The 20814-nt window shown below is 44.1% G+C and overlaps 1 protein-coding gene across 7 annotated transcripts in view; it reads right to left on the bottom strand.

The window, feature by feature from the left end:
* LOC120232893 (carbonic anhydrase 5B, mitochondrial) overlaps window positions 1–20814 on the bottom strand; it is a 103490-nt gene that overhangs the window by 42831 nt on the left and 39845 nt on the right. The window contains exons 1-2 of one of the 7 annotated variants that reach the window (XM_039233873.1): window positions 682–769; window positions 261–576 (exon numbers count right to left, since the gene is read on the bottom strand). The exons of 2 other annotated variants lie outside the window; for them this stretch is intronic. The gene's annotated coding sequence lies outside the window, so the exon portion shown is untranslated. Of the gene's footprint in view, window positions 1–260; window positions 577–681; window positions 770–9220; window positions 9288–20814 lie in introns of those variants that run through there. 4 more of the 7 variants (XM_039233872.1, XM_039233874.1, XM_039233875.1 and 1 more) reach the window with 4 other exon arrangements.

Genomic DNA, 20814 nt, shown 5'->3' with positions numbered 1-20814 from the left:
AGTGACGCTTGGCTGCGTGGCGCTGTGCCCCCGCCGCCCCATGTCCAGTGCCTGCTCCTGCCTGGGCACCAGCCACCCGGATGCCGGCTCTTCCCGCTCCCCACGCTCCCTCTGGGCTCCCTCTGGCCTCAGGGCCGGTGCAGATGCTCCTCCTTCCCTGGAGCACGCTCCCTCCATCCCCGCCTGGTTCATTCCCCTCTGTCTCCAGGTGTTCCACCCCAGCATCACTTCCTAGGAGCCTCCCCTGCCCGGGCCCTCACCACGGGGCCTCCCTCACGGTGCTTCCTGCAGTCGGATACCCGATCAGGAATGTACTTTAGGACGCCATCTTCCTGGCAACGGAGCCCCGTGGCGGTAGGGACCGTGTCTGTCTCTCTCACAGCCGCATCTCTTCTTGTCTGGCACCTGATGGCCACGCAGTGACCTGGCCGCACTTCCTTGGCGACGGAAAAGGTGTGGATCTTAACTTCAGAAGCCGCAAGCTGTGAAGTGATTGCCAGCATGTTCTCAGACAGTACGAAGGGTTTTCCTTTTCCTAGATGCCACCATCACCCGTTTGTGGGGGCATTTACACTCCTGAAACACTTTCAAATGGCTGTCATTTAAGGGAAAGGCCCCATAGCCCTACCCGTAGGACCTGAAGGCCCCCGAAGTTCTGCCCGATCTGAAGGAGGAAATTACCTAAGTATGAACCGAAGCTGGTCTCACAGGGATGGGAGTTCTTCCATCAGGTCAACATCCATCGTCATTTCCTGTGTTCCAGCCACCATGCTGGGTGCCGGGGTGCAAAGCCTGACAATGCACGAACTCTACCTTCCCGGCGTGCAGTTCTTTTCTCCTGCTCGGAGCCTCCTGAAATGCACATCATACTGGAAGGGAAACCGGGACTGCTCAGGTTCTGCCTTCAGCCTTTTAGCGGCCTCTCAACTGTCTGGCAATGGGGCCGGGGGGCAGGAGAGGAGGCCAAAGGCATAAAAAGAGAAATTATGATCCCTAGCAATGCTGAGCAATGAGGCAAATGTTCTCATTTCACCCTCTCCTGTCTTCGTGTACTTCACGCTTTCAATCGGCTATGAACTAGCTCTTCTCCTTTGTGCTCCTGTCCTTAACGTTGCTAGATCTTAGCAAGAGGAGAGAAGTCTACATCTGAGGGAAAGGAGAGAGAAAAAAAATCACGCATGAAATGTGTCCCCTGGAAGCAGGAAGGAGAGTTACTCCCTGTTACCACCTGAAAGGAACACATGAAGGCTCCAGGAAGAACCCTTTAGGGCCATCAACAAGCCACGCGTCTGGACAAGCACTGTGAAGGGAACTGTGCCAAGAAGCCAGCCTTGCAGCCCGGTGCCATGCACCCTGTGTACACCTCATTTTGCCAACGAACACACCGAACACAGGAAGCAAAGATGCGTGGTCGCCGCATTAAAGGGGACTTGGAGACCGTTCTGAATCCCATGGAGGCTCCTCGCTTGGCAGGACTAACTCCTTACGGGGAGTCTCTAGGCCAGTGACACCGAAAGTACGTGTGCACTGCCGACAGTATCAGAAATTCTCAAACCAACATTAAATCACTCTTGTTTAGTTTTATGTGTTGTGTGTGTGTGTGCGCACACGCGCTCGCACACACACACATTCTGGGGCGGTATGTCAATATGTACCTTCCTTAACCTATGCAGATTTCAAATATAGATTGGTAATAAACTTTCAAGATATCATCTTGTTTCTTTTAATGTTTATTTATTTTGAGAGAGAGAGAGCATTTGTGCACATGCACATGAGCTAGGGAGGGGCAGAGAGAGACAGAGAAAGAATCCCATGCAGGGCTCTATGCTGAGCTTGATCCCATGGCCGAAATTAGGAGTCGGATGCTCAACTGACAGAGCCACACGCCGTCCCCCAAGATATTATCTTGATAGTGCCTTGAGCCAAATAAAAGTACCTCATTTTCAAATCCCTTCATTAACTGAATTAACTGAGCAGGTGTATGAAATAATAGACCACTGGCTACCTCCTTTCAGAATCTATTCCTTTTTTGTCCTTAATTTTTTCTTTTGGCAAACTTCAAATTTGTACAAACAGTGGAAATACTATAATAAAACCACCTCTATACCCAATACTTTATTTCAACAATCATCTGTTGGTGGCCAAGCATGTTTTATTTCTACCCTCCCTCCTACTTCCCCTCTCTGTATTACTTTGAAGCAAATGGTGGACATCTTAGAGACTTAACCATGATTGTTTTCCATAGGAAAATATCTCCAAACTTATTGTTTCTTTTCCAGAAAAATCATCTGTACGAAATAGCCTCTGGTGTCGTTTATGGGGAGAATATGAAAACAACCAAGTTTTCCAAAATTAAAAACAGCAAAACAGCCCAGTAACCTGATATTTTCTCAGGACCTGCCTATCCCTTCATGTAAACATTTCACCTCTCTCTTGATATCTCCACCCTAATCTTGGATTAGAGCTCACGTCAAGACCTTTATGCTCTTTCTAACTTGTAAGACTATGTGCAGCATGAAACTGTATAATTTATCATTGCAGATCAGCAGAGTACAAGGATTATATGAACTGAAATATGTAAGAGTAAGGCTTAATGTATACCTTTGATCTTATGCAAGAAAGAATCCAGAACCAGAGGAGGAGAAACATTTGTTCAGTAATGCTATATAAGACGTTGACTCTTTCTGAGACTTCAAATAGTCTAAGGGCTGAAAAAGCTCTCAAAAAAGCTGGTAAGTGTTGTATAAATTAAAGTTCTTATTATTCAAACTGGGTTTGCTAAAGTGCTACTCATGCTATAAATGAAAACCCTAAGAACACAGAAAGCAGTTTGGGACAATTTTTAATTTCATGTTTTTTGTTTTCTTTTTAAGACAATACCATTAAACAATTCCAACTACACAGGGTTCTTTCTGATAAAATCAATTTGATAATGACATTTTTTTCTTTCTTCTAATGTTTATTTTTGAGAGAGAGAATGAACAAGCCAGGGAGGGGCAGAGAGACAGGGAGACACAGAATCTGAAGCAGGCTCCAGTCTCTCAGCTGTCAGCACAGAGTCCAATGTGGGCTTGAACTCATGAACCGTGAGATCATGACCTAAGCCGAAGTTGGACGCTTACCCAACTGAGCCACCCAGGCGCCCCAACAATAAGATACATTTTAGAAATTGCTAAAAGGTATAGGGAAATCTTGCCTGAATTCTGTGCTTCTTTCGATTGATTTCCATCCCTGACTTGAAGCAACGAGTGATTAACTCATGCAAAGCACTGGGCTGGGTGAATATGAAAAAGTCATGTTTTCTCCCCATTCCCTCAAGCTTACAATCTATAAAAAAAAATGTAACTTTTCTGGCTTTTTTTAGTTACCTTTTTATATTATGGGAAAATGTACATAATATTTATCATTTTAACCTTTTTTTAAGTGGACAATTCAGTGGCATGAAATATCACATTCACAGTGGTGTATAACCATCACCATTACCTATACCCCAAACTTTCATCATTCCCGACGTCAACTCTATCCCTGTTAAACAATAACTCCCCATTCCTCCCCACCCCCAGCACCCAGCAACCCCTGTTCTACTTTCTGTCTCTAAGTATTTGCCTCTTCTAGATAATTCATGTAAGTGGACTCATACAATATTTTCCCTCTGTGTCTGTCTTATTTCACTTAGTATAGTTAAACAATACTTCCTAATCAAAGCTAGATGTGATGACAAGTCTGACTTAATTCAATGAGAGTACAGAGGGCAGAGGCTCTAAATTTTAGGAGGGGGCAACATCTGAGCCATGTGTCACAGGAGAGAGACAATTTGAACAGGAGACGCAAAGGTAGAGAGATAGACAGGGGCAATGCCAGGGATGATGAGAACATCTAGGGAGGCAGGAGTGTTTAGGAGTCAAGGCTGGAGAGGACAGCTGGGGTTGAAATGGGCAGAACCTTGGGCTTATTCAATAATCAATTTCAGTGTCAGAAAGAGGTTGGCAAACATGTAGCAAAGGACTCCTTTCTTGCTTACAATCTAGATGGAAAAGGAGACTTAATAACTCCCAGGAACACAACGATAAGTACAACATATACTCAAAAGAAGGGACACGCTGGTTTGTCCTTCAAAGGGAAAGCTGAGATAAGACACAGCCAAGGGCATGCCTCACTGCCAAGTGGGCACCCACGTGGCCCTGCATCAGAGGCTGCGTGGGGATCTAAAGGGTGTTAGCATGGTGCCCGGAGAAGTCTGGGTGAATGATCCTTGGTCTAGCACCACAGACAGCTGTCAAGAAAGTACTGTGGCATGGCCAGGGCTGTGCTCGTTCCTTGGGCGACTGTCCCGCTCTCTGCAGTCATGCCGTCTGTGCACAACGCTGAGGCTGGTGGCTGATGACACCTGGCCCGGAGGAAGTATCTCCTGCCCATTTCTGGACTGGCTCTCCAGGGGTAAGGGGGACACCCTCATCCTCCTTCACAAAGCCCACCCAGTTGTGGGCTGTATGTAGGGATCTGGAAATCGGAACCTCTATCTGTCTTCTAAGATTGCTGCTGACTTCACTGCAGTGAACATAATCTTTGAAGATTCTTTGTGTTTTTAGATTAAAAAAAAATCCTGTTTTGTTACAAAGCCAAGTGTATCTGAATTCCCCACTATCCCAAGCCTGTTATGAATAGTTGTTAAGGTGTTGGCCAAGCAGATACCCAGGGGATGCAGTGGAAGGTGGGCCTGGGTGGGATTTGAGATTAACTAGAAGAACATGAATTTCCAGGAGACTGGAAGACCCTCAGGCATTATTATTCTATATATACAGGATGGTTTCTGATGATTGCATGTGCACAGCGCAGGATGGAGGGGAGTGGGCAGAATGGATGCGGGAAGGTCAGTGACAGGAGATTCCTTCAACCATCCTTCATCCAATCCATCGCTCTTTTATCGTTTCATTCATCAGGACAGCAATCGAACATCTACCAAATGCCAGACACTGTTCTAGGATCACCGAGGAAATAAAACAGAGTCCCTGCCCTGGGGGGAATTACATTCTAGCCAGGGAGACAGATAATAACAGCAATGTCATACATAAGTCAGTTGCACGGACAATTAAATTAAAATATATTCAGTGAAAAGTAGAGCGGGATGAGGTGATTCTGGAGGGCCACTGGGAAAGGAGTGTTGAATTTAAAATAAATTGCTTAAAGGAGACCTTACTGAGAAGGTGAAGTTTGAACAAAATATTGAAGGAAATGAAGAAATTTTTTCTGGGGGGTATTGGGAGGAAGAGTATTCCAGGAAGATGGAATTGCCTACGCAAAGATCTTGAGGCAGAGCATGTCTGGCACATACAAGGGGTAGTAAGGAGCCCAGCATGGCAGGAGCAGAGTACTAGCAGGACGGTAGTAGGAGGTAAGGTGGAGAGACCATGAATGCCAGATCTAGTAGATTTCTAAGCCACTGTAACTGCTCTTTCTCTAATTTAGCATTTCTCAACCTTGGCATTGTTGACATTTGGCCAGATACCTCTGTTTTGGGGCTGTTCTATACACTGCATGGTGTTTAGCAGCATCCCTGGCCTCTACCTATTAGATGCCGATGACACCCTCCCTCCAACTGTGACGACCAAAAATGTCTCCAGACACTGCCGATGTATCTTGGAGAAGGGGAATCACCCCTGAGTGCAAAGCCTGCTCTAAGCGAAATGGCGGACACAATGGAGTTTTAGGAGCAGAGAAAGGACACAACCTGATTTATATCTTTACTAGATCATTCAGGGTGCCCTACTGGAAATCTGCTGAGATGGGACGCAGGAAAGAAGGAGATCACTCAGAATAATCCAGGGGCTGGAACAAAGGATGTCATAGTGGAGGTGGTGAGAAGCAGTGGGTGTTGGCTGTATCTTGGAGAGACAGCCCATTAAGATGTGAAAGAAAGGAGTCAAGGATGACTAGAAGATCCCTGGCCTAATCAACTGGAAGGACAGAGTTGCCAAGAACTGAGACGAGGACCACAGTGTGCAGAACAGGTTTTGGGTGGGACAAGAGCAGCTCAGATTTGGGCACTTGAGTTTGAAATGAAATTCCAGGAATCCAAGTGACAGAATATGAAGCCCTGAACCGGAGAGTGACAGTAGCAATGGACCAAGGTACTCTGTATTCAACAGACTGCCATTTGGGTAAAAAACTTGGGATCTGGCACTCACCTGGGAGAGAAAAGGGAGGAAGTTGAAGAAGGTCCCATGATTTTATGGCAGGATGACAGCAGGCAGAGGATGAGTCCCCGAAGAGAGAAATAAGCCAGCTCGAGGAGCAGGTGGGAAAGTAAAGAGGACACCCTTCCTGCGAATCGTATGGAGTTGAGGTCCAAGGGGACAGTGGCGGGGGGAAGTCTAGGAAAGAGCTGGCAGTGCAGCTCTGGTGCTCAGGAGAGGTCAGAGGGAGAAGAAAAATCCCCTCCCCTCCCCCCGAGGAGTAACAGGTGTATAAGGGGAGACTGACAAAGTGAAGTGAGGAAGCCAGGAGACAGAAGGAACAGTCAAAGATGATCAAGGAAGGTACAGGGCATGGAAGGTCAGGGGTGAGGATTCCAGAAAAATCCAAATAAACAGAAACTCAAGTTAGCTAATGCTGGGCTACAATCCCTGTAGCAGTATGTGAGATTATATACGCCAAAGCCTAAAGTCAATCCTCTCTGTTATATTAAAATTACAATTGACAGATGGTAATTGAAATTTACCCACTGATCTCATAAAACCTTAACTTGTAAAAACCATAAACAACATTTATCAAACATTATATATAACAATGAACTACTAGTATGCATTACCAGATTTCACAGAAAATCTGTCCTTACTGAAGTTTGTCCTTAAAGATGGGACTGTAGCCTGGATGGGCTGCAGGAGTGTTAAGTGTTTGCACTATACGCCTTTGGTATCACTAATTATTTATGTATGCCCTTGGCTTTTACTAACATTGTCCTTTCTCTGTTGTTTTGCAGACTTAGAAATGTGTGAAGAAAAAGATTCTAAAAGCCTTTAAAGAATCATTCATAAATTATGTATTTATTACATGACAGAGAGAGTTGACCCTTGAACAACACAGCTCAATTTATACGTGGGTTTCTTTTCGATACAGTACAGTACTGTAAATGTATTTTCCCTTCCCTATGATTCCCTTACGAACACTCTTTTCTCTAGCTTACTTTAAAGTTTATTTATTTGAGACAGAGAGTGAGCAGGGGAGGAGCAAAGAGAGAGGGAGAGAGAAGATCCCAAGTAGGCTCCCGGCTGGCAGCACAGAGCCTGACATAGGGCTTAAACTCACGAACCGGGAGATCATGACCTGAGCCAAAACCAAGAATCGGAGGCTCAACCGACTGAGCCACCCAGGCCCTCCAGCTTCCTTTATTGTAACACAGTACATAATACATATAATACACAAAATGTGTTAATTGCTATGTTATTGGTAAGATTTTTGATCAACACTAGGCTATTAGCAGTTATGTTTTGGGGGAGTCAAAAGTTAGAGATGGATTTTCGACTGTGCAGGGGGTTGGTGCCCCTAATCCCTGTGCTGTTCAAGGGTCAGCTGTAGTTTGAACTCTGCATGATTAAGCCATTTATATGTATGCAAAACAGAAGGAAAAAAGTACTGACTAAAGGTTATAATTACATTGAAAAAAATCCCTTGGTTCTCATCAGACTGACCCTCTGTTTTCTCACCTCTCAAATTCCAAAGGAAGCCAGTCTTTTGCAATACGCCCTAAAATGTAAATGAAAGGTTAAGCTGTCATGTCTTAACAGAGAAAGCAGAGTTTCTTCCTCTCACCCACTTCTTCCCCAAGATCGTGATCCCAATCTGGGGTGGCCAAAGGTTTCAAAATACATTTCTAGTAACTGTTTTGTGTGCTGTGACCAAGTTGCCCCTCCGCTGCTAATGAGATGAAATTAATTTTCTTCCTCCCGTCAGATTTCCAACATCTTCAAGTTCACTCATTCACTCACCACTCATGAGTGAATTGCGACTTTAGACTTTATCGAGTCCCGACTGTGAGGGGTCGCAACCTCTCACTTGCCTCCAGGGAGAACAGGGCAGGTGTATACAGGCACCGAGAACGATGCCCTTGCTGATCTTGGCCTTTTGGTGAATTTCTGTCATGGTTCTGACATAAAAATTATCTGAGAAAGGCCCTACGTAGCTGAAAGGTTTTCCATTTCCAACATACTCGTGAACGGTGACCATTTGGAGGGATGTTCGGGGACAGATCAGGGGTAGGGTCTGCAGCAGCATCCCTCACCAGAAAATCTGGCTACTCCTTTCCTTATTCCAGCAAGGTTTTTAACAGCAGAGAGGCGGTGGCCAGATTATCTATAAAAGACTAAGAAAGAGAAGCAGAAAGCAACGTAGTCTATAGTGTTCAGATGCTGGGAGAGAACAAGTTCGAACCAAATTCAGGTGGACACATTAACTTGTATTTCTCAAACTTTCCCAGGGAAAACACAGGGGACAGGAGGGCGCTTACATCAATATTAAAGAGTTGCCACCAGCCTTAAGGTTGTAGCATTTAACAGTGAATGCCACAAAGCCTCATAACAATCAAAAATGTTTGTACTTGGGCTGTCTTCCTTCAGTTCTGGGGCGGGGCACAAAACAAAAATGCCAGAAGTAACTGCGTAATGGAGAAGGCTCCGTTTTGTCCACGTGACACTGCTGTGATGCTGAGCTCCTGCCTTAGGGGTGGCTGTGACTCTGTCCACAGACCTTGCTATAGTCGGGGGTGGCGGAAGGGGGAATACAATCCAGACCCAAGTTAGTCCCAGTTTGCCCCGCCTGCGTTTACCTCAGGAACTGCAACCTGAGATTTTGTAGCCCTTACCCCTGTCTACAGCGATCTCACAGCAGGTTCGACTTGAGTTAATTCACATCCAACCACACCTGGCAGCACTCTCTCCTAGCGAACTGCCCTCACGCCTCCCGGCCAAATTCCCTCAGACAGCTGTTTCCCGACAAGTTCAATGACCCTAAGGAGGTGCAGTCATCTGGTTGGTGACTCCCACAGTAGAAGAGGGCTGCGGGGGTGAAAGAGCGACGCCCCGCGGGGACCCCGGCAATTCTCGCAGGACCAACAGCTGTCCCGAGTCTGAGACCCGGCGTGGTGGGGCGGGGGTGTGTGAGGAGGCCTCCCTGAGTCGGCGTGTTCCCGCTGTAGCCCCCACTCCAGCCGGCCACCGGCCCTTACCTTAGCGTGTCTCCAGACGCGAACCTCGGCGGCTAGCTCTAGCCCCCGGGACTTGCAGCTAGTGCGGGAGCAGGAGGGTGGGCCTCATAGCCACGCCCCATCTTCACGCCCCACAGCCCAGGCCACGCCCCTCTCTTCCAGGCCTCTCCCCGCAGTGCATGGCCACGCCCCCACGTCCTTACGTGCTGCCTGGCCACGCCCCCGCCACGCCCTCGGTGGTCCGCGGCCTGGCCGCTCCTCTCGCGTCACCGTCACGCTCCCTCACCCGTGCCACCGCCCTGCGTTCCGCCTGGGCCCGGCCCTCCACCGGGGTTAGGCCCTGCGCTCGGCTCGGGCCCCGCGGGTCCTGCGGAGCCCAGCCCCTAGCGCTCCCTCCTTCCAGGCGAGACTTGGTCGCAGGAATTCGAGGTCGCGTGGGCGGCCTCCCCTTGTCTCTAGAGAGACACTCCCGCGTCTGGGAACTGAGCGCCGGCGACATTTTGTCGGGTGACTGCAGGCTAAGAGCCTCGTCTAGAGAGAATGACTTTCTCGGGTTTCTCCCATTTCCAGACATGAAGACTGAATGTACTGAGAGCACGTGGCTCAGGGGGGAAACGCAAATCTTGGACGAGTCACGCAACCGTGTCCCTTCCCGCTATTTTCGTGTCCATTTTACCTGAGCTTCTGGGGGCCAGTCTTCACATCTGAATTCGAATTTGAAACGGCTCCTTTCAGCCAGTTTTCACATCCTCTAAACCAAAACTATGGACCAATGTTTTTTTCTAGTCCCTCAGCCAACCTTAACTGCTAGACAGATGAGAACTCCCGTATTTTCTGATGCCTCCTGCAGACGGCCTTGCCCAGGCACCCAGTGAGCTTCCGCCGGCTACGGCCTGTGGAGACACGACCACAGAGACTGAAACTCTGGTTGCGGCCCTGTGTGCGCTCTGAAACCACTCCGCTAGCCTTACTCTCTCCACTTGCAACTCTGGGTCCACAAGAGAAATGTGAAGGTCATAACCAGCTTTTCGACCCCTGCGCGGAAATCTCTGATCCATTCATTCAAATCCTGTTTTTTGAGTACATGATCCCCTAGCAAAGGAGATGAGCTTCAAGGAGCTTACAGTCTGAAGTCTCTCAACTTGGGTTTCAATGTAGCAAGAAATGATGAGAAACGGATGTGGCAAGGGGCCGATAGGTAGAAAAGGATTTGGTAAGTATAGATCTTCTGGATTTGATTAGTAGGAATGTTTTTAGGGAGCAAACACAGGAAGCCACTTTTATAGGACCCAGTACACTTCTTTACACCATAAATTCTCAATAAATCTGCATTGAAAATTTACTCTTTTCACACGTGTAGAAAGATGACATTTGTCCTTTCCTAGCAGTAAGGTTTGCTACATTTATTTCTTCATATGCCAACAATAACATTTCGTGATAGCGTATTTAGTTACTTTTTCTTTTCTTCCCACCCTCCATCCCATTTCTGGCTTGAAGACAGTGGGAATATTCGAAATGTTGCGCTAAGAGGAACACAGAGAAAAGAACAAGCTTCAATAGAACAGTTGTATCAAGCTCACCCCGACCCTGAGAACCCTGCCTCATTTATACAATGTTTCAACTGTCAGTCATTTTTGCCTGAAAAATGAACTCACAGAATTTGGTTCAAATACAGCCTGTATAAATTCCTGAGTTGATTTTTATGAGCTCTACCTTACCTTCTTCCACAGATGATTTGAGGCAACTTACTAAAATATTGACATTACTGGATAAAACAAATAGCTGAAGGAGCCAGGGAAAGGGGAACTTAATGTAAGGAAAATAAAGCAGCCAATGATAAGATCAGCATTTAAGTATGCAGGCCGCCAGATCCAGAACAGTTGTTTAACTTGGGATAAAGATTTGCCCCTAAGCTTTTGAACAGCAATATAAAAGAGGAAATAGCAATCATTTTAAGGTTTTGCAGTGATCTTAAGATAAAAATCAACATTTTGGTGGGTTCTTTTTGTTTGTTGGCTGGTTGTTTTTTTTTTTTTTTTTTTTAGAAACAGTTTTTCTTAGAGCACCTGGGTGGCTCAGTCGGTCAAGCGTCCGACTTCAGCTCAGGTCAGGATCTCATGGTTCATGGATTCGAGCCCTGCGTCCGGCTCTGCGCTGACCACTCAGAGCCTAGAGCCTGCTTCGGATTCTGTGTCTCCCTCTTTCTCTGCCCCTCCCCCGCTCGCACTCTGTCTCTGTCTCCCAAAAATAAATAAAAATGTTTTTAAAAATTTTAGAAACACAGTCTTTCTTTCTTGCATTTTAGTCCTGAGAAAAATCCCGTTTCCTTATAGAGATGATCCAGTAAGCTAAGTGGGAAATTAGAGTTGTGAGAGTTAAACACAGGTTCCCTCAATGTACAGTATTGGCACAATCACAAAGCACAGTGTATTAGATCAGTTCTATGAACCATCAAAATTTTCTGTTAATTCAAGTACACAGGCCCTCCAGGGTAACATTTTCATAATCTTTCCTAGGTTGGCAAGTAGGTTTCAACTCATCTGTCAACTTTGAGCTGTTTTTAGTGGCTACGTGAATAACTATGCTGAGTTTTGTGACTTTGTCTAGGCCAGAAGAAAAATGTTCTGTGATTGATTAACAATGTCTGTCACGGGTCCAGGATGGGTGAATGGCTACATACAAAAAACCTATTTGGTAGCTCTGATTTGTAGAAATAGAGGTTTTTGCATGCAGAGTTTTTCTGTAGTCACTCCAAATCAACAATTCTCATTATAGGGCTTTTAAAAAAAGTTTTATGTATTTTGAGAGAGAGAGACAGAGAGGCTGAAAGAAGAGGTGAGAGAGAATCCCCATGCTGTCAGCACAGAGCCCAATGCCAGGCTCAAACTCATGAACCTTAAGATTATGACCTGAGCCAAAACCAAGAGCTGGACAAGTAACTGACTGAGCCACCTGTGTACCGTTATAGAGGTTTTTTTTTTTTTCCATGAATATAATTTATTGTCAAATTGGGTTACATACAACACCCAGTGCTCATCTCAACAAGTCTATAGGGCTTTTTCTAAATATCCAACAGTGGAGTTCAATTTCCCTCTCTCCCTCTGTGCCACCCACACTGGTCTTCCCCTGTTCATTCCTATCTCAGAACATTTCCTTTGCTGTTCCTATTGTTTTGACGACTCTTTGCCTAGATATACATGACTGAGTTTTTCTCATTATTTAGTTCTCGGTTTAAATGTTGTTTCTTTCTTTCTTTCTTTCTTTCTTTCTTTCTTTCTTTCTTTCTTTCTTTCTTTGTTTCCCTATCTATTTATTTTGAGAGAGGGAGAGTGGGAGAGGAGCAGAAAGGGAGAGCGAGGGAGAGGGAGAGAGAGAGAGAGAGAAGAGAGAGCATCCCGAGCAGGCTCCACACTATGAGCACACAGCCCGACTCAGGGCCCGAACTCATGAAATGCAAGATCATGCCCTGAGTCACAATCAAGAGTTGCTGCTTAACAGACTCAGCCACCCAGGTGCCCCAAATGTTGTCTCTTTAGAGCTGTCTTTCCTGACAACCATATCTGAAGCTGTATCCATAGGCATAGGGATCACCGAGAGATCACGTTACAATGCATACTCTGACTCAGTGATTTTGAAGTGTGACCCGAGATCCTGCATTTCAAGCAAGGTCTTGGGAGATGCAAACTTGATGTTCCACAAAAGACACTTTGAGTAGCAGCCCTACTTCTCTATCTCTATCACATTATGTGTTTCATTTTCCTCATGCTGTGTCTCACAACTTGAAATTATTTATTTACTCATTTGCATTTTGGATGGTTGGTTGGTTACTAGAATGTAAATTTCATAAGAGCAGGGACTTAGACTAGTTTGTTCAACTTTGTATTCCCTGCACTTAACACAGTACCTGGCACACCGGCAGGTGCTCTATAAATATTAGTAAGTCGTGTTCAAGACTCATTGACTCCTTCATCTCTTCAGTTCCTGCTTATTGAATACTTCAGTAACTGCTGATTTCTATACCAGAGAATAGGCTATAAATGCAAAATGGCACTAGTTCAGAAATGGCTAGTTACTGGTCCAAGCTGAGATAAGAAGCTTGAACCGGAATGTAAATCTGATAGGTCATTAAACATAGTATTTAGTTAGGATGACTTTTTTTTTTTGTAGGAAGGCTTTTTTTTTAAATTTCTTTTAATGTTTTTATTTATTTCTAGGAGAGAGAGAGAGAGAGCGTGAGCAGGGGAGGGTCAGAGAGAGAGGGAGTCACAGACTGAAACAGGCTCCAGGCTCTGAGCTGGCAGTCAGCACAGAGCCCGACGCGGGGCTCGAACCCACGAACCACGAGATCATGACCTAAGCGAAAGTCGGATGCTTAACCGACTAAGCCACCCAGGCGCCCCCGTAGGAAGGCTTTCTAGATGACAGAAGCAGTGAGATATTTTTCCTTCTGGGACAAGAAACTCTGGGGAGAATGAAAGATGTGGGGCAATAACAGAATTGCAGGGGAGGAAAAAATTGGGTGAGACAAGGTGTGATGGTTAATTTTACGTGTCAACTTGGTCGGGCGGTAATGTTTAGATATTCTGTCAACACTATTCTGGATGGTTCTAGGAAGGGTTTTTTTCCGTTTCTCTTGGATGAGATTAACATTTGAATGGGTGGACTTTGAGTAAAGCAGATTATTTTCCATAATGTAGGTGAGCCCCATCCAATCAACTGAAAGCCTTAACAGAACAAAGACTGACCTCCTCTGGAAGAGTTCTGCCAGCCAACTGTTTGGACTCAACTTAACTGTACCTGAGGCCCAGCCTGCAAGCCTACCCTGCACATTTTGGACTTGGCCACTCCATAATCATTTGAGCCAATTCCTTAAAATCAATCTCTTTCTATATATATATATATATTCCATTTCTCTGCAGAACCCTGACTAATACACAAAGTATTATAGAAGAGACTGAAAATTGGCCCCTTCACCTTGGCCTTGGCACTGGAGCTCAGTCTTAGTCCTCGGAATATTCCCTTAGCTGCTCCTATGCTCCTTCATGGCCATTCCCATCCCTCTCGAGTCATGCCCCTGTACTCTGGCTGACTGAACTTTTCTTATCTGAGCCACTACCCATCCCTTCTCCTTGCCACACTCTGCCTTTTCCTGGTCAACTCTTGTGTTCCACCTTGGCCACCACGGCCTGTGGCCATGTCCTTTTTCTTCTTATTGCCACAAGCAATGTGATCAATGTGGTGACCACACAGCTACTGCCAGAGCCATGCCTCCTGCACATCTGAATAGAATGCCCACTACCAAGGCATCACCAACAACCCTGAGAAACATACAATTAAAACAGAAAATACATAAAACAGATAATTGTTGGTGGAAACAGAAATATGTAAAAGGCAAGGAATTCTGGGAAAGAAAAGGAATTGTGGGAAAAACAAGGTACTGTGGGAAATACTGAGAATTCACCCTTTGTGCTTGCCCTGCCTCTTATGCTTTGTCAACTTCATGACCACCATGCCTCCCCACCCAGCTGCCAACCTGCCTTTCCCACTATGGCTGTGGAGGAAAGAGAATTCATTCCTTGTTCTTCTCTCCACCTTTACTGCAGGGCCCATCCTTTCATCTTGTGGCCCTTCCCTGTCTAAGTCATATCCCTCCCTCTGAGGTCACACTATTTCCTGCACCACAATGCCTTTCTTGCTGGGGCCATATGCATTTGTTGTCCATGACCACACCCCTGTGCCATTTTGCTATGCCTCTTACCTGCCCACTGCTAAAAATTGCAGGAGAGAACACCCAATGAATGGGTCAATGAAGAAATTTAAAAAGAAATAAAAAATACTTTGAGACAAGTGAGAATAGAAATATAACACACCAAAATTTATGGGATGCAGCAAAAGCAGTTCTAAGAGGGAAGCTCATAGAGATAAATGCCTGAGTCAGGAAATAAGATAAGTAAAACAACCCAATAAACAACCCAACTTTATATGTCAAATAACTAGAAGAAGAAGGAGAGGAAGAAGAAGAAGAAAAAGAAGACGACGACGAAGAAGAAGAAGAAGAAGAAGAAAAAGAAAAAGAAGAAGAAGAAGAAGAAGAAGAAGAAGAAATGAAGCCCAAATTTACTAGAAGGAAGGAATACAAAGATCAGAGCATAAATAAATGAAGTAGACACTAACAAGGCAATAGGAAAGATCAATAAAACTAAGAGCCAGTTCATTGAAATGATAAACAAATTGACAACTGAGGTAGAGTCACCAAGAAGAGAGAGGGCTCAAGTAAATAAAATCAGAAATGAGAGAGGCGATTACAACTGATACAACAGAAATACATAGGATCATAAGAAACTACTATGAACAAGTACATGCCAACAAATTGGACAACTTAGAATAAATGGATGAATTCCCAGAAACATCCAATATACCAAGAATGATGACTAAATAGAAAATCTGAATAGATGGACTACTGACTAGTAAGGAGATTAAATCAGTAAACAAAACCACCTAAAAGACAAAGTCCAAAACCAGATGGCTTCACTGATGAATTCTACCAAATAATCAAAAAAGAATTAGTATCTGTCCCTCTTAAGCTCTTCTAAAACACCAAAGAGGAGGAAACACTTCTAAACTCATTTTACAAAGCCAGCATTACCCTGATAAACCGAACAAGGACACCACAAGAAAAGAAAATTACAGGCCAATATTCCTGATGAACATAGATGCAAAAATTCTCAACAAAATTTAGCAAATCAAGTTCAACAATACACTTAAAATTTATACGCTACGATCAAGTAGGATCTATTCCAGGGATGTAAAAATGATTCAACATCCACAAATCACCAATGTGATATACCACATTAACAAAATGAAGAATAAAAACTACATGAGCATCTCAACTGAGGCAGAAAAAGCATTTGACAAAATTCAGCATCCATTTATGATAAAACCTCTCAACAAAGTGTGTAGAGAAGGAACATATCTCAACATAATATAAACCATATTTGACAAGCCCACAAATAACTTCATACTTAATGGTGAAAAGCTGAAAGCTTCTCCTTTAAGGTCAGGAACAAGACAGGGAGGCCCACTACCACCACTTTTATTCAACATAACATTGGAGGTCCGAGCCAGAACATTAAACAAGAAAAAGAAATAAAAGGTATCCACATTGGAAAGGAAGAAGTAGAATTATCCCTGTCTGCAGATGACCATGATATTATATATAGAAAGCCATAAAGACTCCACTAAGAAACTGTTAGAACTAATCAAGGAATTCAGTAAAGTTGCAGGATACAAAATCAGTATACAAAAATCTGTTGCATTTTTATACACTAATAATGAACTATCAGAAAGAGAAATGAAAAATAATCCAATTTACAATTGTATCAAAAAGAATAAAGTACCTAGGAATAAATTTAACCCAAGAAGTGAAACATTTATACACGGAAAACTATAAGACATTGATGACAGCAACTGATGAAGACACAAATACATAGAAAGATATTCCAAGTTCATGAACCAATGTCCATACTGCCCATAGCAATCTACAGATTTAATGCCATTCCTATGAAAATTCCAATAGCAGTTTTTACAGAAATGGAATAATCCTAAAATTTGTATGAAATCACAAAAATAAACCCAAATAGCCAATGCAACCTTGAGAATGAAAAACAAAGCTGAAGGCATCACACTTGCTGATTTCAAACTATATTACAAAGCTATAAGAATTAAAACAGTGTGGTATTGGCATTAAAAACAGACACACAGATCAAGGGAACAAAATAGAGAGCCCAGAAATAAACATACACATACATGGGCAATTAATTGATGACAAAGGAGTCAAGAATATTCAATGGGGAAAGGACAGTCTCTTCAATAAATGGTGATGGAAAAACTGGATGGTTACATGCAAAAGAATGAAACAGGACTACTCTTTACACCATACCCAAACATTCAAAATGGCTTAAAGACTTGAATGTAAGACCTGAAACCATAGAAGTTCTAGAAGAAAACACAGGTGGTAAGCTCCTTGACACTGGTCTTGGCAATGACTTCTTTGATCTGACTCCAAAAGCAAAGGCAACGAAAGCAAAAAATAAACAAGTGGAACCATATTAAACTAAAAAGCTTCTGCAGAGCAAAGGAAATCATCTACAAAACGAAAAGGCAACCAACTGAATGGGAGAAAATATTTGCAAATCATATATCTGTTAAGCAGTTAATTTCCAAAATAGATGAAGAACTCATACAACTAAATAGCAAACAACAACAACAACAATCTGATTTAAAAATGGGCAGAGGATCTGAATAGATATTTTCCCCAAAGAAGACATACAAGTGGTCAACGGGTACATGAAAAGATGCTCAACATAACTAATCATCAGGAAAATGTAAATGAAAGCCACAATGAGTTATCACCTCATGCCTGTCAGAATGGCTATTATCAAAAAGGCATGAAATAACAAGTACTGGCTAGGATATAGAGAAAAGGGAACCCTCATGCACTCTTGGTAGGAATGTAAGTTGGTGTAACCACTATGGAAAACAATATAGAATTCCTTAAAAAATTAGAAATAGAACTACCATACAATCCAGCAATTCCACTTCTGGGTGTTTATCCAAAGAAAATAAAAATACTACCTTTTTAAAAGATAAATGCACCTCTATGTTCATTGTAGCATTATTTACAATAGCCAAGGTATGGAAGCAACCCATGTGTCTACTGATGGGATAAATGGATAAAGAAATTGTGGAATACATACATACAAACACACAATGGAATACTACTCGGCCATAAAAAATGAAATTCTTCCATTTGCACTTATGGACCTTGACGGCATTATGCTAAGTCATATATGGAGAAAGATAAATACTGTACGACCCCACTTAAATGTGGAATCTTAAAAAAAAGACAAATAAGCTCATAGATACAGAAAACAGATTGTTGTTTGAAGGGAGGGAATGTGGTCAAAGGGTAAAGGATTCGAATTAGAAAACAAATAAGTCATGGGGATGTAATGAACAGCATGGTGACTACAGTTAATAATACTGTATTGCATATATGGAAGTTGCTATGAGAGTAGATCTCAAAAATCCTTATCCTAAGGAAAAACACTTATAACTATGTATGGGGACAAATGTTAACTACTTATTCTGATGATCATTTTGCCATATCTACAAATATTAAATCATTATGCTATACACCTGAAACTAATATGTTATATGTCAGTTATACCTCAAGAAAAGATGGTTAAAAAAAAGAATTGTAGGAGAGACATGGAATTATGTGTATAAACGGAAATGTGGGAGAAAAGAATTAAGAGGGAGAAAGAATCAGCATGAGAGAGAAGGAGGCACTGTAAGGGAGAAGATTGTGGGTTACAGTGGAGAACTGTGAGTGAGAATAAGGAATTCTGGGAGATGTAGAGACATTGGGGAGAGACAAGGAATTGTGGGAAAGACAAGGTATTGTGAGATGTATAGATAGATGGTCTCTTGCACTTCTCCTGACTTTCTGCATGAGCAATAGCTCTCCCATTATGGCTACATTCTTGTGGTCAATCTGGGCCACCCTTCACCATGCCCCCTTCACATCTCTCTGGTCTCTGGCTGTTGGCCCAGCACCTTTCTGTAATTCTTTACATTCATGCCCATCATTTCAAAGCCATGCCACTGGGCTCCACCTGGCCATGTACTTCCTATTCAGGTCACACCCCTAATGCTACCCACCGGCAGGTCATTTCATTCACTCCTAGCCACTTCCTACCTCCCAATACACTTCTTTTGGCTAGGCTAAGTTCTCCAAGTTCAGCTGCGAGCACACCCCTATCTGTAGGATCTTGCTCCCTATTCTCTGTCATAAATAAGCCCCCTTCCAACCGGCTGGACATCGTCACCAAAGGCCATGCCCTTGTGGTCCACCTGCACCATGCCACCACGGGCTGGGCTACGGCAAATGAGCTCAGTCTTAACTATATTCCCTTCTGCATCCAACACTCCTCTCCCTCCGAGGCCACTCCTCTGGCTGGCCTGTGTGCTAGCCAGTGTGCACTCCCCTCCCAGCACGGCTATACCCCATTCACACCGCGTGGTCATGCCTCTCTTATTCAGCCATGCCCTTCCCAATTGGGCTGTCTCTTTGCTCTCTGCCCATGCCACATCCTTGTGACCCGCCATGGCCTCGCCCATCCAGTACCAGGAAAGCTAGGTGTGCTCTGTCTCAACCCCACCCTATTGTGCCTGCCACAACCTTTTTGTTTCCCCGCTGGCAAGTCCTGGTCCCTGACGCCTCAGGGAGTGCCTTTGGGGGTCGCTCAGGTTTTGAGAATCCTACTCAGGCTCCAGAGCTTGGCTCCAGTGGCATGTGTATAATGAAAGGAGGCTATACATACCTGGTTCTTGTCTAAAATATGACTTCCCTGGGGCGCCTGGGGGCTCAGTCGGTTAAGCATCTGACTCTTGATTTCAGCTCAGGTCATGATCTCACAGTTCAAGCCCTGAGTCAGGTCCTGCTCTGACAGTGAGGAGCCTGATTGAGATACTCTCTCTCTCCCTGTCTCTCTGCCCCTCCCCTGCTTGTGTGTGCACATGCACTTGCACGCGTTCTCTCTCTCTCAAAATAAATAAATACACCTTTAAATACATTTAAAAAAGAAAAGAAATAAAATGTTAACTTTCCTCAGATTCCTCCTGGGCTCCAAACACCACGTCTTGATGATAACTAATGTAGTTATTTAGTGGGTAAACACAACTGGTAGATGGGTCACAGAACCATGTGCCGTCTAGCCAGTTTTTATGTCCATTAAACCTGGGTTCTTTCTAGCCAAGTTTCACGCCCTAGAACGTGACCTGGAAAACCTTGTTCCTCCCAGCTCCTCAGCTGACCTTAAATAAATGCTAGACAGATGCTTTAGAGTAATCAGCAATCCTATATTTCCTGATGTCTCCTCCCAAGAACCTTTCCTAGGTATCTAGTGGGCTCTGGCTGTCTAAGGCCAGACCTGACATCACCCCTGCTTAGAATGAAACTCTGGCTGTAGCCCTGTACTCTGAGATTACTCCGCTAGCCTTGCTGCCTCCATTTACCACGCTGAGTCCAGATGGAAAACAATGATGAGGTTATATATAATCAGCTTTCTTTCCCATCCAAAAATCTCAGAGTGAGCGCTCCTGGGGCCAGGACTCTCTTCATTAGCCATTCAGCCTCACTCATTCATTCAAACTCTACTTATTACTAAGTACTATAGTCCAGTGACAAATGAGCCTCAAGGATCTTAACAGCCTGAAGTTGTCCCTACTTCGGTTTTGAAGAACAAGAAATGATTGGTTAAGAAAGGTGTGTTAAGGCGGTTGACAGGCGGAAACAGGGACTTGGTAATGATAAAGTTAATTTGTATATGGGGACCCACCAACTGGAGGCTGCTCCAGTGGCCCCTCCCACACCACAAATCTAAACCTAAGTCAGCCTGCACTTAGGAGAAACACCTGTCAGGGAAACCTAACGCATACCAGGCACAGTCCTCCAGCCCTGCTTTGGCTGGCCCACCTTACCCTAGAAAACAGGACCTCCTAGCCTTGTAAGGAAGTCCTTGGCTTCCTAGCCAATCGTGCTCTGTTTCTGG

This window comes from Hyaena hyaena, unplaced genomic scaffold (assembly GCF_003009895.1).
Source record: "Hyaena hyaena isolate Hyena2069 unplaced genomic scaffold, ASM300989v1 scaffold_80, whole genome shotgun sequence".
Lineage (NCBI taxonomy): Eukaryota > Metazoa > Chordata > Mammalia > Carnivora > Hyaenidae > Hyaena > Hyaena hyaena.
This window is presented reverse-complemented; position numbering and strand designations above follow the sequence as displayed.